This window comes from Artemia sp. Qi Xiang Cuo, chromosome 8 (genome assembly GCF_049724085.1).
Source record: "Artemia sp. Qi Xiang Cuo chromosome 8, ASM4972408v1, whole genome shotgun sequence".
NCBI classification, from domain to species: Eukaryota; Metazoa; Arthropoda; class Branchiopoda; order Anostraca; family Artemiidae; genus Artemia; species Artemia sp. Qi Xiang Cuo.
Genome location: NC_142801.1, coordinates 34,738,619 through 34,756,013, shown reverse-complemented (window position 1 = coordinate 34,756,013; position 17,395 = coordinate 34,738,619). Strand labels below are relative to the sequence as shown.

The 17,395-nt window shown below is 34.4% G+C and overlaps 1 protein-coding gene across 1 annotated transcript in view; it reads right to left on the bottom strand.

Annotated features, from left to right (window-relative positions):
• The window catches only part of LOC148949351 (uncharacterized), a 157,279-nt gene that overhangs the window by 123,054 nt on the left and 16,830 nt on the right, over positions 1–17,395 (bottom strand). The window lies entirely within an intron of this gene.

The window sequence follows — 17,395 nt, the reverse complement described above, 5'->3', positions numbered from 1 at the left end:
ATGGATGAGGGAATCAATGGCACGTGTGATATCATGACTAGCGAGAACAAGACATTCTCCTGAGGATTCGAGATCAATTAGTGCATTAGCTACAACTTTGAGAGCGTCATCACAACCTATTCCCCGCTTGAACCCGACTGGTGAGTTGGGGTGTAACACGTCTCTTCAAGTTCAGATCAGAAAAGGAGCTCGAAGACCTTGCAAAAGGGGTCGACATCGTTATAGGTCGAAATGATGTACATTCTGGATCCGCTTTTTCTTTTTTGGGAATTGGGATAAGGTCTCCAATGCAGAAAGAAGAGGGTACGATTCGCTGTGTAAAAATCATCTGCATTAAAAGTGCCAAATGTTGGACTAATGCCTCCCCACCAAATTTCAAATGTAAAGAACTGATGTGGTCAATACCAATGGATGATTTAGGCTTTAAATGTCTAATGACATCTTCAATCGATGCTGCGCTAACAACAAATTCTTTATTGGGGCTGGTAGCAAGGAAATGATCTAACTCAGCTTCATAAAAGAGTTCAAGGTGCTGATCAGGAGTAGCAATTTCGGATTCATACTAGGTATACCATTCCTCATCATGAATGTCAGCAGCAGATAAAGATCTTGGAGACCTATCTTTGCGAGAAATATTTCTAAAAAGAAGATTTTTATCATTCTTAGCGCGTGCCGAATTGTTATTTACTAGGTTTCTACGATGAAGAGTAAGAACCTTGGAAAAATTTCTCTTTTTAAAAGACGAACAAGATTCACAGCACTAGTCAATGGAATGTCACAATCCTTCCAAACATTGAACAAAAATTTTTTCTTCAAGGCAAGAAGCTGCGAGATCAGGGTTCGAAGGCTATTTCTTTGTTCTTTTTAAGTTATAATATATCTCTTTACTTTCCTTTGAAAAATATCACAACTTTTCATTACAATGCTTCAGTACGTAGGAACAGTCAATTTTACTGCATAAATGGTTAATAATAACATTCATTTGTACGACTACATAGGAACAAATAAGCGACACGCAACAGTATGTCAGCCGAAACTGGGAGGCTATATAAATAGTTTTTTGATTATAGCAAATTGACATTTTTGGACTAAAATTTTCGTTTTGCGGCACTTAATGGCAGAAATTGGAATATTAATCTGGTTTTAACTCTTCTTTGCTTTAAAATGGGACTTTTCTTTCAACTTCCGGTTGAAAGAGATCTCAACCGATCCTCAACGTCTACAACTTCAATGTGTCAAGTCCTGAGGGAGAAAAAAGTGTCAACAGTCTAACAGCAAATAAATATGCATCAGTAAACACTCTTCACGTGAAAAATGTGAACTCTCGTTTTTTTGCAGACCGTCTTTACCATCAATGGTATGAAAACAAGAACTTCTAAAATATCTATAAATACACTGTTTGCTCTGTTTTGACTTTTAAATAGTTCTGGATTAACTAACCGAGCTATTTCTCTTTCCTACTGGACTAATCGAGAAATAGTGTAGGATAATTGTAGTTCAAACAAATTGTAGGACAGTCTTGGAGTGACTCTCCTACTTTCCTTCCACTGCAATCATGCAGGTATGTGTGCAAACTACCAGAAAAGACATTAACCTTTCTGAATCAAAAAGACAAGGTTTTCCACATGTAAGAGGATTGTAAAAACACTTTTAACCCCCCCCCCCTCCTCCCACTCCTCTCCCCTGGAATACCAAAAATATACACATATTGGAACACTTTGCCATATTCATAATCTGAACATTCTCTTTTCAGATTATACGTTTTCTTTTGATAAGACATTTCAGTCTCTTTTATTTGTCTCAGTGCTGTCAGCTATCTTTTATAGTACATATCAGCATTTTTCCTCGAATTAATGACCTAACTTTAAGCTTCTGCTGAAGCTCGCCCAGCGTCGAGCGTTGAGACCTTCCGTCTCTACATGACACGTTTTTTAGGCAATAAGAAAACTTGGTTAACTGAAATAGCCAATCGATTAAAAATAACAGTACTTCTAATTTTAAAAAATGATACTCAAACTAAATCATCGGAAATTAATTATGGGAAAGACATCATGGTTTAAAATAAAAGGTCGTGCTTTGTCTCTGATTTACCAGTTGACTATAAAATTTTGGACAGCTTTCTGCAATCATATTAAACTAACATTCTTCCTACCCTTGGAACATTTCCAACCCCAAATATTAATTGATATGTTCTATGTTTTTCACAAATAGATCTTAATGCAAAAGGCTTCATTAGCAGTTTCGCTGAGGATGGAAACACTTTTATCTACGTTGATTACGCTTTTATCTACGTTGGTAACGCTTTTATCGACGCTTTTATCATACATAGATGATCAATTTTCCCAACAGATCGATTTTCTAAGAGCTGAATACTACGCAGCTGACTTCAGTCGGAAGTTCCATATTTGTTTTAATTTCTATGTTCTTTAGTATAAATCAAAATTGTATCTTAGAGTGGTTTTTCAGAGACTACTTACACCTGTAGATATGTACCTGAAGTCCAGAGATAATCATGAAATAGTTTAATCAAATCCTCTTTTGCTATAAGAATCGTAGGTATTAATACAGGTTAAGACACTCTATGACAAAACATTGCAGTAATGATAAATGATTTACTATTACTGAAGAAATCTATAAGCATTTCATCCATGGTTTACGTTTTCGTGTCCAACCCTTAGTACTTGCTAAATCATCCGGTAAACGAGCGATCCACGGGCCATTGTAACTATTTAGAAATAATAACTGTCATTCCGATTATCTTTATAGTAAAGGTTTATGGCGAAAAAAAAATGGAAAATTCAAAAATGAGGCGGAAAAATCTCGAAAATGGCGTTGGATCAAAATGAAAAGCGCATCATTGGAATCACAATGGTCGAAAACTCTATTCGTTACTTGCATGGGAAGCACTGCTGGGTCATCTTTTCTCCCCAGGTTTGAAGAAATCATCATATCTAACCCCATTTTTAAGTAACAAAAGAGGTCGTGCCAGAGCAAAGTGGTGTTTCTTCCCATTTTTGTGCCACAGAACATCAATTTTCGCCCAGAATGGTGTAAAAATGTCAGAAAATGAACATTCCAAAATTTCTAATCGATTTTCATGGTCTAAAACCATGAAAAAAAGACTTCGAGCCTATTATCTTGATAAACCACAGCAAAGTGACATTCTCTGCCATTTTAAGCCACAAAACCTCCGTTTTTGCCCAGAAAGGGTCAAAATGTCGGAAATCGAAATTCTAATACAGCCAATCGATTCGTCACGTCTTAAACCCTATACAAGGGGCCTTGATCCCCCCTCTATCTTTAATATATAATATAACATGAATACTATGGTGAGATCCGTGCATATTCATAAACCGTCTGCTGCCAATGCCATGAATGCAGCAGCGATTGCCAAGATTTGAAATAAACCGTCAGAAGATGATGAAAAAAAAAGAGATTGCTTCACAGTAAGGGAGTTTTTTTGCCACTTTGTCGCACAAAACATCAATTTTCGCAAAAAGAGGGTCAAAATGCCAGGAAATACAAATTCTAATGTAATTGATCAACTTTTCATGGCTTAAAAGCTAAATTGGAAGTTTTCAGCCCCCCTTATTTTGAAAACGGTTTTCATAATGTAGGGATCAAATTTGAGAGTATTACGGGAATACCAAAGTTAATACGGTCTTAATCCATAAATTCTCAGCTGATGATGACATCGAGTGCTGCAGTGACTAGTAATGTTTTTGATCAATCTTCAGCAGATGATGATCTTTTCAAGTAATTCAAAGATATTGCAGAAATGCTATTTCTGGAACCTAAATGCGCATAATAACAGCAATGACCAAGAAAAAGCTTACAGCATCTAATAAAACTAATGACGAATTATAAGGCATTCAGTCTTGGTAGAAAACTTCCAAACCGGCCCAATGAAAAATATATGGGGCGCAATCATTGCATTGTAGAGCCTTCCTTGTGAATTCTTATCGAACTACCCTTTCATTTGTCAAGCCTACCATAAGTCTCAAACTTATTCCTTGATAGCTCGAATAATAAGAGTTCGCATATTCTTCATTGACGCAACACAATTTAGTTTCAGATAACTTAACGTATCCGTACGTGTGATTGAAGATGAACCGACTAGAAGAGACTCATTTGCTGCGGAGTTTGGAAGAAATAGACTGCATTTGGTTTTAGAAGCCTCTGAGGAAAGACCTATGTCTGAAAGACTAAACTGGACAAAATTAATGGTAGTTTGAAGTGAACCAAACTCTTTAGCTAGCAAAACAATATTATCAGCGTAAGATAGATGGGTGATATCAATGAGCAATCAATCATTAAAGGGGGAATGTTTCTAGTAGCTGTTCGGATAGGGCAATTAAATACAACTGGACGAATAACCGAACCTTGTTTGACCCTTTTCTTTACTAGAATACGATCGGTAAGATGAATATCCGAACACGTTTTAACGTGAAAATTTATATATCATTGCAATAAGCAAGAACCAATAAAAAGATTGACACCAGGAGGGAGAGCAATAATGGCATGATAATGAAGGACGTAGTCTAAGGTTTCGAAAATGTCTAAGGCACACACACACAAACTTTTCTTAACCAAACAGTGCCGATCAGCAATATCAAGGAAATTAGTAGGTATATTTTGGACTCCAATGGCATTTCTGAGCCCAAATAGATTGTTACCGAAATTCCAACGCAAATTAATGAGCGGGACGGGGGAGGGGGGGAGGTTCAAAAAGTTTGGTAATTATTAAACAAACAGTAATTGGCCTACACAAACTACAAACTGAAGAGTCTTTATCCTTTTTTATGTCAGTTACATCGTCTTCACAATGGGCTTTGAACACAGATTGTTCAGGCACAATTATCTGGAACAACAGGGAAATACGGTCAAACAGGTACAGGAGCAAAAGGCGTTGGGTCCATTTTTGGGCACCCCCTCCCCTTTCTACAAACAATGTGTACAATCTTCATGATGCAGAGAACAGTTTCTGAATATTTCGAAGTAATCTGACTACCAGGATCAAGCATGCCTCCTTTTCCATTATTAATTAAAAAAAAACTTTTTCCACAAGATAAGTTTTCAAAGAAAAGTAAAGAACTCCATTAAACCAAAAATGAGTAAAAATAAAATCAAATCATCTACCAAGCGTAAAACTACCACAAATCAGCATCGATACATAAATGAAACCCAAAACGAATAGAAATTATAATAAATAACCGAGTGAAACTCAAAACGAGCAGAAATTAACATGAATAGGGCTCAAAACCCCTATGCCATCCCAAGGCCAGAACATAATTTGCACTTTACAGAAAAAATACAAATGAATGTGCAGTGTCAGTTCAATGTAGAAATGCTGATATTTGTTCTTCCAAGTATTAATGATATTTGATTTATTAAAGTTATAAAAGTGAAAACATTTAAATTTTTTGTAAAGTGCAAATTATGTTATGGTCTTGAGCAGGCATAGGGGTTTTGAGCCCTACTCATGTTAATTTCTGCTCGTTTTGAGTTTGACTCGGTTATTTATTGTAATTTCTGTTCGTTTTGGATTTCATTTATTTATCGATGCTGATTCGTGGTAGTTTTACGCTTGGTAGATTATTTGATTGTGTTTTTGCTCGTTTTTGGTTTAATAGAGTTGGAAAAAGATTTCTTAATTAATCTCTGTTCGTTTTATATTGACATAGTCTTTTCAGGGAGAAAGAAAATAATTTTGCCTGCTATTTGTATTCTGGTAAAAGTTTTCAACAATTTTTAACAGCATACACCCTTTTAAAGATCTGGACACAAATAGCAGTGTTTAATTCAGTTATATACCTCCTCTAGTTGACCTGAAAAATAAAACTTGATACCATTCGGAAAAATCTACCTATGCTCTTTGACAGCTTAAATATACTTACATTCTTTTGATTTAGTTTAATTTTAAGAGCTGAAGTAGTAATAGAAGCAGCCCCAAAGTTTGAATATAATGTCCTCAGTGTTCTTGGGATAGCCTACTGCTGGGGTGTCTTATTGGCAATCAGCATACACACAGTGCTTTTTTATTTAATCTCAAGGCAACATTTATTTTTTAAACATAGGGGGAAAATTGCATAGCTATGGGGGGTTGACCTGCGCAATAGCCCTAGAGATACAGTTACAAGACCTTTCAGCTATGCTGAACAACATGGCTATCTTAAATTTTGATTGGAAGTGTTTGGAAAATTATGAGCTAAAGAAGAGGGCTGATTGCCTTCCAATAATTTTTTTCTATTAAAAAGGTTACTAGATCTTTGAATTTCAAATCAAGGTAGAATCTTTAAAATTTTAATGACATTACTCGCTATGATACAGCAGCGCTGCCTCTGGTGTTGCTTATATGCCCTTTTAATACATGCATGCATATATTTTTCCCGTTTAATTCCCCCTAAACGTTTCAACTTAATGCCCCTAGTGTCATTAGCTACAGTAACCGTAGAAGTAACATAAAAAGTACACACATAGTGTCTTCTGGCTAGTTCAAAATCTGTCACAACTTACCCTGAAAGATCTAACTTAATAGTGTAAGCTGTTATTGTGATATTGCTTTGTCACCCTATTGACAATCTACATGATCATGGTTCGTTTGGATTTAGTTCAGTATCCGCCTAAATATTCCTTGAAAGCTTGACCTTAATGCCCTTAGCCTGTGTAGTAGCAATAGTTGTTGTAGCAGTAGTAGCATTAGTGGCAGTATGCACATAGCACCTTTTTTTTCAACATCCCCTTCAACCCACGATAAATTTTTTAACTTAATACCATCAGCCGGTCCTGAAGCATTGTTAATACGTCCTCTTGACAAACTATGTGGGTCACAGTATACAGAATATACCAGTAAGCTTATCGCAGATCATTTCTGGTCTTCGTTCTCGTTGCGAACAAAAAGCTCCTCCCACTTATTTCTGAATTAGCGGGAATGCAGGTTAGTCTATTTACGATTGTTTCAATGCACTTTGATGGGAACAGACGGAAACAGACTAACCAGCATTCCCGCTAATCTGACTTCGCCTATGTTTATATCTGCAAAAACGTTCTCCGGAGCACTCGCACCCCGGTCCGGGTTTTTATAATGGGTGAGATAGAGAATGATCATACTGGATTATATATGAACTGTGATGTGGGTATAGTGTGTTTAGATCTATTTCAATACAGTTACAATATTGCCCAAAATTTTCGTCTTAAGACCCTTAGGTTTATTAGTAGCAGTAGTAGCACCAATAGTTATAGTAGTAGCAGTAGAGTTAATAGTAATAGTCTTAGCTTTAGTAGCAGTAGCAGTAACAATATAAGTAGCAGTAGTAGTAGTTGTAGGAGTAGAAGCAGTAGCATTATGATGCAAATATTGTCTTTTGGTTAGTTCAACATCCCCCACAGCAAGCTTTGTAAGTTTTAATTTCACACACTAAACTGTTACTAAAATATTGCTGATATGTGCCACCTGTAATATACTAAAATATTGCCACCTGTATACGGATGGCAGGTTGTCATCCGTACAACATAAATTTTCAGAAATATTCTCTGAAAATTTCACCTTCATACCCTTAGGTATAGTTGTAATAGTAATCGCTGCAGTAGTATAACTACTCAACATAATACAATTGGTTCTAGAGGTTTACCCCCTCCACCGGCGATTACCCCCTACCGGGAAATACCCCCCCCCCCCCGCGGAAAATACCCCCCGGAAAATACCCCCCGAGGAAAATAAGCCTTTCCAAATTGGATTTATTTGAGTTTTATTTTTTTAATTTCCGTAGGGGGTTTTGGAACTTGTGGATTATGCGCCACTCACTCAAGTTTACGCTGTGTAAAATTCGAAAACACACCGGTTTTTTTGTTAGTTTCTTCGTTTTTTTTTAGAAATAAATTTGGGCTACAGATTTACACATTAGGGGGGGGGGGGTAAAGTATAGCGAGTGTCCATGCAAAATGTGTTTGGTGCAATTATTCTGCATATTAGATAGATAGATAAATAAGCGTATTTTAAAGCCAAATATACGGCCATGAACACTGTAAAATAACATAAATGAATATAATGAATGAGGGGGGGGGGTTAACCCCCCGGAAAATATCCCCCCCACGAAAAATACCCTCCCATGGAAAGTAACCCCCATGGAAAATACCCCCTCCTTGGGAAATGCCCTCGCGGAAAATAGCCTCCCCCCCCTGTGGCAAATAAGGTTTCTAAATTTGACACTTTTATTTGAATTTTTTTTTTCGTTGAAAAGTGCTAAGGAACAGGAAAAAGAGGGATTTACACACCAGAAGTATCTTAAAAACATAGAAAAAAAAAACGCAAATCTATTTTTGTTGAAAAGACCTTCATATAAAACTTTTGCAGTTTTTGGCAGTAACGGGTGCCAAACAAAAAAAAATTGAAGAAGAAAAAAATATAGGACTAGAATCATCAAAATTAAGCTAAAACATATGGCACCAAAAAGCTTAAGAAGGTTTGGCTATCCTTTGAAGGATAGTTGGCTTTGGGAACCAACATATTCTAAATTGTTTAAGTTTTTACGGACAAAAGCGTTGTCAAATTCTACGAGTTTGTTTTTCTTATCTTCCAAGTGTAAAACTACCACAAATCACCATTAACAAATAAATGAAACCTAATCAAACTCAAATCTAATATTTCTGTATGCTGTTCAATTACTCCGCGGTTATTAAAAAATATTTAGTTTTACGCTTATGTTTTTAAGAGAATTTTAATTGTATACCGAAAGTTACTAATGTCACAAATGGTGTAAGACTATGAAAAGCTTTATAGATTCGTTTAGTGTTGTCAGGCTACGCACCCACTTTTGACTCCTTGAATCAATAATCCTGTTTTTTATACTTGACTTTTGTGTTTTCAGTAAAGCGCTATTTTTGTATAATCAGAAAAGCACAGGGAAACATAATTAGTGCGTTTATTTGAACTAATTATATTAATATATATTAAATAGGCTGTGAAGTAATAATTTTTGTCCCTTTTAAGTTTCAACTTCGCTCTTTACTTCCCTCGGAAAAACTTTGTTTTTTTTTAATTAATACTATTAAGACTAATCGAGATAATAATTACCATTCTCGAGTAAGCTACAAGTAAAAATTTTCTTTCACTAGCCAGTTTTTTTTAAATACATTTTTTAATTGTTGCTTACTATGGGCCGTGGTTCGTTCTTTACTAGGTTGCAGTTACCACTGTGACCATGATTCTCATATGCAAATTTCACTCAGGTGTTTATCATAATGTATGTGAAGATGCAGTTTCTGCAAAAATCGTATTTTGTTTTTAATATCATGGTTTTTACTTACAAAAATAACGTAGATATAGTAATATCGTTTCCAATGAAGCCTTAAAACGTGTCTCTATGATGTTCTAGCGCCACACTAGCAAAAAAAAGAAACAAACAAAGGAGGAGAGTAGAATGGCCCTTATTGATCTGAACAGGACCACGTGGTCCTGTCAGCATTTTTAATGCTGACGGGGCACCATCTATGAGCATAGACTCCCTAGGGGAGATGGATTTCTGAGAAATTGATTGCGTAATCGATTGGGAATTTGGAACACCTGTGCTGTCAGTCATTAATCAAATTGTTTCCAGGCAAAGTTTAATAATGTCTGACAGGTACTGTCAAAATTTCTCCAGGAATAGATCCAAGTCATTAATGTCTTTGCCTCGGAAACAACTCTTTTGGTCGAACTCCAAAGGATATTAATAACCAAACGCCATGGAAACAGTTCTCCAAGAAACATCTTAGCGATGAATTGCTTTAGCGCAGGAATCAGGTTTCTTATTAATTTGAAATGCATTAGCGCAGAGATGCCAAAAACAAAAGGAACACGCTGAAATTACGTTTAGGGATTATTTGGGCGAAACTGTTTTAGACAGGTTATGGAATTATTTCGGCGAAACAGTAAGAGACATTTTAAAAGATGATTTTTGAAGAGATTTTGGAAGAGGATTTGAGGGTGAAACTCTGTGGTCGTTATAATACACAAGTTTCATTTGAACAGTGTTGTGAGGTCCTCTACCCCAACCCCAAAGGGTTCCAATCCACCTACCCCAACCCCGAAGGAAGCCCCCGGTCCTCAAAGGTCCCCCGGGCTCCCAAAGGACCACCCGGCCCTCAAGGGTCCCCGGACCCCCCGGGGCCCAAAGGGCCCCTCCCCCCCTGACCCCCCAAAGGGGCCCCTCTCCCTCCATCTTCCTCCCTCCTCCTCCTCCTCCCCTCCCCCTCCCCTCCTCCCATCCCCTCCTCCTCCTCCTCCTCCTCCTCCTCCTCCCACCTCCTCCTCCCCTCCTCTCCTCCCCTCCCCTTCCCTCCCCCATTTTATATACTTTTTTTGTGCATTGAGACACAGAACGACCCCCTCCCCCGGCCCCTCCCCCCTCCAAAGGTCTGATTTTTCAAAGTTCATTTTGAATTTCCTTCGTTGAAATGCAAGAGTTGGAATGTTTCAGTAGTGTTTTGTTGTGGTTTACATTGTCACAGTTCAATTTTATTGATTTTTCTAGTTTCATTTTGAATTTCTTTCGTTGAAATGCATGAGTTGGAATATTTCAGTAGTGTTTGGTTTTGGTTTACCTTGTCACAGTTTCATTTTCTTAATTTTTAAAAGTTCATTTTGAATGTCAATCGTTGAAATGCAAGATGTGGAATATTTCAGTAGTGTTTAGTTTACCTTGTCACAGTTACATTTTCTTGATTTTTCAAAGTTCATTTTGAATTTCATTCATTGAATTTCAAGAGTTGGAATTTTTCAGTAGTGTTATGTCGTGGTTTACGTTGTCACAGTTACATTCTCTTGATTTTTCAAAGTTCATTTGAATTTCTTTCATTGAAATGCAAGGCTTGGAATATTTTAGTAGTGTTTTGTTGCGGCTTACCTAGTCACAGTTACATTCTCTTGATTTTTCAAAGTTCATTTTGAATTTCTTTCGTTGAAATGCAAAAGTTGGATTATTTCACTAGTGTTTTGTCGTGGTTCACCTTGTCACAGATACATTCTCTTGATTTTTCAAAGTTCATTTTGAATTTCTTTCGCTGAAATGCAAGAGTTGGATTATTTCAGTAGTGGTTTGTCGTGGTTTACCATGTCACAGTTACATTTTCTTGATTTTTCAAAGTTCATTTTGAATTTCGTTCATTTAAATGCAAGAGTTGGAATATTTCAGTAGTGTTTTGTAGTGGTTTACCTTGTCACAGTTACATTCACCTTTTTTTTCATAGTTCATTTTGATTTTATTTAGTGAAATGCAAGAGTTGGAATATTTCAGTAGTGTTTCATAGTGGGTTACCATGTCACAGTTAAATTCTCTTGATTTTTCAAAGTTCATTTTGAATTTATTTCATTGAAATACAAGATTTGGAATATTTCAATAGTGTTTTGTCGTGGTTTACCATATCATAGTTACATTCTCTTGATTTTTCAAAGTTCATTTTGAATTTCTTTCATTGAAATGCAAGAGTTAGAATATTTCAGTAGTGTTTTCTCGTGGTTTACCTTATCACAGTTACATTCTCTTGATTTTTCAAAGTTCATTTGATTTTCATTCGTTGAAAAGCAAGGGTTGGAATATTTCAGTAGTCTCTTGTTGCGGCTTACCTAGTCACAGTTACATTCTCTTTATTTTTCGAAGTTTTTTTTGAATTTATTTCGCTGAAATGCAAGAGATGGATTATTCCACTAGTGTTTTGTCGTGGTTTACCTTGTCACAGATACATTCTCTTGATTTTTCAAAGTTCATTTTGAATTTCTTTCGCTGAAATGCAAGACTTGGATTATTTCAGTAGTGTTTTGTCGTGTTTTACCGTGTCACAGTTACATTCTCTTGATTTTTCAAAGTTTATTTTGAATTTTGTTCATTTAAATTCAAGAGTTGGAATATTTCAGTAGTGTTTTGTTGTTGTTTACCTTGTCATAGTTACATTCTCTTGATTTTTCAAAGTTCATTTTGAATTTCTTTCTTTGAAATGCAAGAGTTGGAATATTTAAGTAGTGTCATGTCGTGGTTTACCTTGTCACAGTTACATTCTCTTGATTTTTCAAAGTTCATTTTGAATTTCTTTCATTGAAATGTAAGAGTTGGAAAATTTCAGTAGGGTTTTGTTGTGGTTTACCTTGTCACAGTTACATTCTCTCGATTTTTCAAAGTTCATTTTGAATTTCTTTCATTGAAATGCAAGAGTTTGAATATTTCAATAGTGTTTTGTTGTGGTTTACCTTGTCACAGTTACATTCTCTCGATTTTTCAAAGTTCATTTTGAATTTATTTCGTTGAAATCCAAGAGTTGGATTATTTCAATAGTGTTTTGTCGTGGTTTACCTTGTCAGAGAAACATTCTCTTGATTTTTCAAAGTTCATTTTGAATTTCTTTCGATGAAATGCAAGAGTTGGATTATTTCAGTAGTGTTTTGTTGTGGTTTACCGTGTCACAGTTACATTTTCTTGATTTTTCAAAGTTTATTTTGAATTTCGTTCATTTAAATGCAAGAGTTGGAATATTTCAGTAGTGTTTTGTTGTGGCTTACTTTGTCACAGTTACATTCTCTTGATTTTTCAATGTTCATTTTGAATTTCTTTCGTTGAAATGCAAGAGTTGGAATATTTCAGTAGTGTTTTGTCGTGGTTTACTTTGTCACAGTTATATTCTCTTGATTTTTCATAGTTCATTTTTAATTTCTTTCATTGAAATGCACGAGTTTAATTATTTCAGTAGGGTTTTGTTGTGGTTCATCTTGTCACAGTTACATTCTCTTGTTTTTTCAAAGTTCATTTTGAATTTCTTTCATTTAAATGCAAGAGTTGGAATATTTCAGTATTGTTTTGTTGTGGTTTACCTTGTCACAGTTACTTTCTCTTGATTTTTCAAAGTTCATTTTTAATTTAATTAATTGAAATGCAAGAGTTGTAATATTTCACTAGTGGTTTGTCGTGGTCTACCATTTCACAGTTACATTCTCTTGATTTTTCAAAGTTCATTTGAATTTCTTTCATTGAAATGCAAGAGTTGGAATATTTCACTAGTGGTTTGTTGTGACTTACCTTGTCACAGTTACATTCTCTTGATTTTTCAAAGTTCATTTGAATTTATTTCATTGAAATGCAAGAGTTGGAATATTTCACTAGTGGTTTGTTGTGACTTACCTTGTCACAGTTACATTCTTTTGTTTTTTCAAAGTTCATTTTTAATTTATTTCATTGAAATGCAAGGGTTGGAATATTTCAGTAATGTTTTGTTGCGGCTTACGTAATCACAGTTACATTCTCTTGATTTTTCAAATTTCATTTTGAATTTCTTTCGTTGAAATGCAAGAGTTGGAATATTTCAGTAGCGTTTCGTTGTGGTTTACCTGGTCACTGTTAAATTCGCTTGATTTTTCAAAGTTCATTTGGATTTCTTTCGTTGAAATGTAAGAGTTGGAATATTTCAGAAGCGTTTTGTCGTGGTTTACTTTGTCAGTGTTACATTCTCTTGATTTTTCAAATTCATTTTCGATTTCTTTCATTTAAATGCAAGAGTTGGAATATTTCAGTAGTGTTTTGTTGAGGTTTACCTTGTCACAGTTAAATTCTCTTGATTTTTCAAAGTTCATTTTGAATTTCTTTCATTGAAATGTAAGAGTTGGAATATTTCAATAGTGTTTTTTCGTGGTTTACCTTGTCACAGTTACATTCTCTTAATTTTTCAAAGTTCGTATTGTATTTCTTTCATTGAAATGCAAGAGTTGGAATATTTCAGTAGTGTTTTGTCGTGGTATACCTTGTCACAGTTACATTCTCTTGATTTTTCAAAGTTCATTTTCGATTTCTTTCATTGAAATGCAAGAGTCGGAATATTTCAGTAGTGTTTTGTCGGGTTTTACCCTGTCATAGTTACATTCTCTTGATTTTTCAAATTTCATTTTGAATTTATTTCGTTGAAATGCAAGAGTTTGAATATTTCAGTAGTGTTTTGTGGTGGTTTACATTGTCACAGTTACATTCTCTTGATTTTTCAAAGTTCATTTCGGTTTTATTTCATTAAAATGAAAGAGTTGGAATATTTCAGTAGTGTTTTGTCGTGGTTTACCTTGTCTCAGATAGATTCGCTTGATTTTTCAAAGTTCATTTTGAATTTCTATAGTTGAAATGCAAGAGTTGGAATATTTCAGAAGCGTTTTGTCGTGGTTTACCTTGTCACAGTTATATTCTATTGATTTTTCAAAGTTCATTTTAAATTTCTTTCAGTGAAATACAAGAGTTGGAATATTTCAGTAGTGTTTTGTCATGGTTTACCATGTCACAGTTACATTATCTTTATTTTTCAAAGTTCATATTGAATTTCCTTCGTTGAAATGCAAGAGTTGGAATATGTAAGTAGTGTTTTTTCATGGTTTACTTTGTCACAGTTACATTCTCATGATTTTTCAAAGTTCATTTGAATTTCTTTCCTTGAAATGGAAGGGTTGGAATATTTCAGTAGTGTTTTGTTGTGGCTTACTTTATCACAGTTACATTTTCATGATTTTTCATAGTTCATTTGAATTTCTTTCCTTGAAATGCAAGGGTTTGAATATTTCAGTAGTGTTTTGTCGTGGTTTACCTTGTCACACTTACATTCTCTTGATTTTTCAAAGTTCATTTTGGATTTCTTTCATTGAAATGCAAGAGTTGTTATATTTCAGTAGTGTTTTGTCGTGGTTTACTTTGTCAAAGTTACATTCTCTTAATTTTTCAAAGTTCATTTTGGATTTTGTTCGTTGAAATGCAAGAGTTGGAATATCTCAGTAGTGTTTTGTCATGGTTTACTATGTCACAGTTACATTCTCTTGATTTTTCAAAGTTCATTTCTTTAGTTGAAATATGTTTTGTTGTGCTTTACATTGACACAGTTACATTTTCTTGATTTTTGTTAGGTTAGGTTAGGTTAAGCTAGATCAAGTTAGGTTAGGTTAGGTTAAGTTAGGTTAAGTTAGGTTCGGTTAGCCTACGTACGGGCGCGTACGTAGGCTAACCTAACCTAACCTAACCTAACTTAACCTAACCTAACCTAACTTGATCTAGCCTAACCTAACCTAACCTAACAAAAATCAACAAAATGTAACTGTGTCAAGGTAAAGCAAAACAAAACATATTTCAACGAAAGAAATGAACTTTGAAAAATCAAGAGAATGTAACTGTGACATAGTAAACCATGACAAAACACTACTGAGATATTCCAACTCTTGCATTTCAACGAACAAAATCCAAAATGAACTTTGAAAAATTAAGAGAATGTAACTTTGACAAAGTAAACCACGGCAAAACACTACTGAAATATTCCAACTCTTGCATGTCAACGAAAGAAATCCAAAATGATCTTTGAAAAATCAAGAGAATGTAAGTGTGGTAAGGTAAAAAAAGAGAAAAAACTATTGAAATATTTTAACTCTTGCATTTCAATGAAAGAAATCCAAAAGGAACTTTGAAAAATCAAGAGAATGTAACTATGACAAGGTAAACCATAACCAAACACTACTGAAATATTCCAACTCTTGCATTTCAATTAAAGAAATTCAAATAAACTTTGAAAAATTAAGAAAATGTAACTTTAACAAGGTAAACCACGACAAAACACTACTGAAATAATCCATCTCTTGCATTTCAATGAATGAAATTCAAAATGAACTTTGAATAATCAATAGAATGTAACTGTGACAAGGTACACCATGAAAAAACACTACTGAAATATTCAAACTCTTGCATTTCAATTAAATAAATTCAAAATGAACTTTGAAAAATCAAGAAAATTTAACTGTGACAAGGTAAACCATAACCAAACACTACTGAAATATTTCAACTCTTGCATTTCAACGAAAGAAATTCAAAATGAACTAGTTAAGTTAGGTTAGGTTAGGTTAGCCTAGGTACGCGCGCGTACGTAGGCGAACCTAACCTAACTTAACCTAACTTAACCTAATCTAACCTAACTTGATCTAGCCTAACCTAACCTAACCTAACAAAAATCAACAAAATGTAACTGTGTCAAGGTAAAGCACAACAAAACATATTTCAACGAAAGAAATGAACTTTGAAAAATCAAGAGAATGTAACTGTGACATAGTAAACCATGACAAAACACTACTGAAATATTCCAACTCTTGCATTTCAACGAACAAAATCCAAAATGAACTTTGAAAAATCAAGAAAATGTAACTTTGACAAAGTAAACCACGGCAAAACGCTACTGAAATATTCCAACTCTTGCATTTCAACGAAAGAAATCCAAAATAATCTTTGAAAAATCAAGAGAATGTAAGTGTGGTAAGGTAAACCACGAGCAAACACTACTGAAATATTCCAACTCTTGCATTTCAATGAAAGAAATTCAAATGAACTTTGAAAAATTAAGAAAATGTAACTTTATCAAGGTGAACCACGACAAAACACTACTGAAATAATCCATCTCTTGCATTTCAATGAATGAAATTCAAAATGAACTTTGAAAAATCAATAGAATATAACTGTGACAATGTAAACCATGATAAAACACTACTGAAATATTCCAACTCTTGCATTTCAATGAAAGAAATTCAAAATGAACTTTGAAAAATCAAGAAAATTTAACTGTGACAAGGTAAACCATAACCAAACACTACTGAAATATTTCAACTCTTGCATTTCAACGAAAGAAATTCAAAATGAACTTTGAAAAATCACGAGAATGTAACTTTGACAAGGTAAACCACGACAAAACACTATTGAAATATTCCAACTCTTGCTTTTCAACGAAAGAAATTCAAAATGAACTTTGAAAAATGAGGAGAATGTAACTGTGACATGGTAAACCACGAGAAAACACTATTGAAATATTCCAACTCTTGCATTTCAACGAAAGAAATCCAAAATGAACTTTTGAAAAATCAAGAGAATGTAACTGTGACACGGTAAACCACGACAAAACACTACTGAAATAATACAAATCTTGCATTTCAAAGAAAGAAATCCATTATGAAATTTGAAAAATAAAGAGAATGTAACTGTGACAAGATAAACCACGACAAAACACTACTGAAATATAACAACTCTTGCATTTCAATGAAAGAAATCTAAAATGAACTTTGAAAAATCAAGAAAATGTAAGTGTGACAAGGTAAACCACGACAAAACACTACTGAAATATTCAAACTCTTGCATTTCAATGATAGAAATTCAAAATGAACTTTGAAAAATCAAGAGAATGTAACTGTGACAAGGTAAGCCGCAACAAAACACTACTGAAATATTCCAACCCTTGCATTTCAAGGAAAGAAATTCAAATGAACTATGAAAAATCATGAGAATGTAAGTGTGACAAAGTAAACCATGACAAAACACTACTGAAATATTCCAACTCTTGCATTTCAACGAATGAAATTAAAAATGAACTTTGAAAA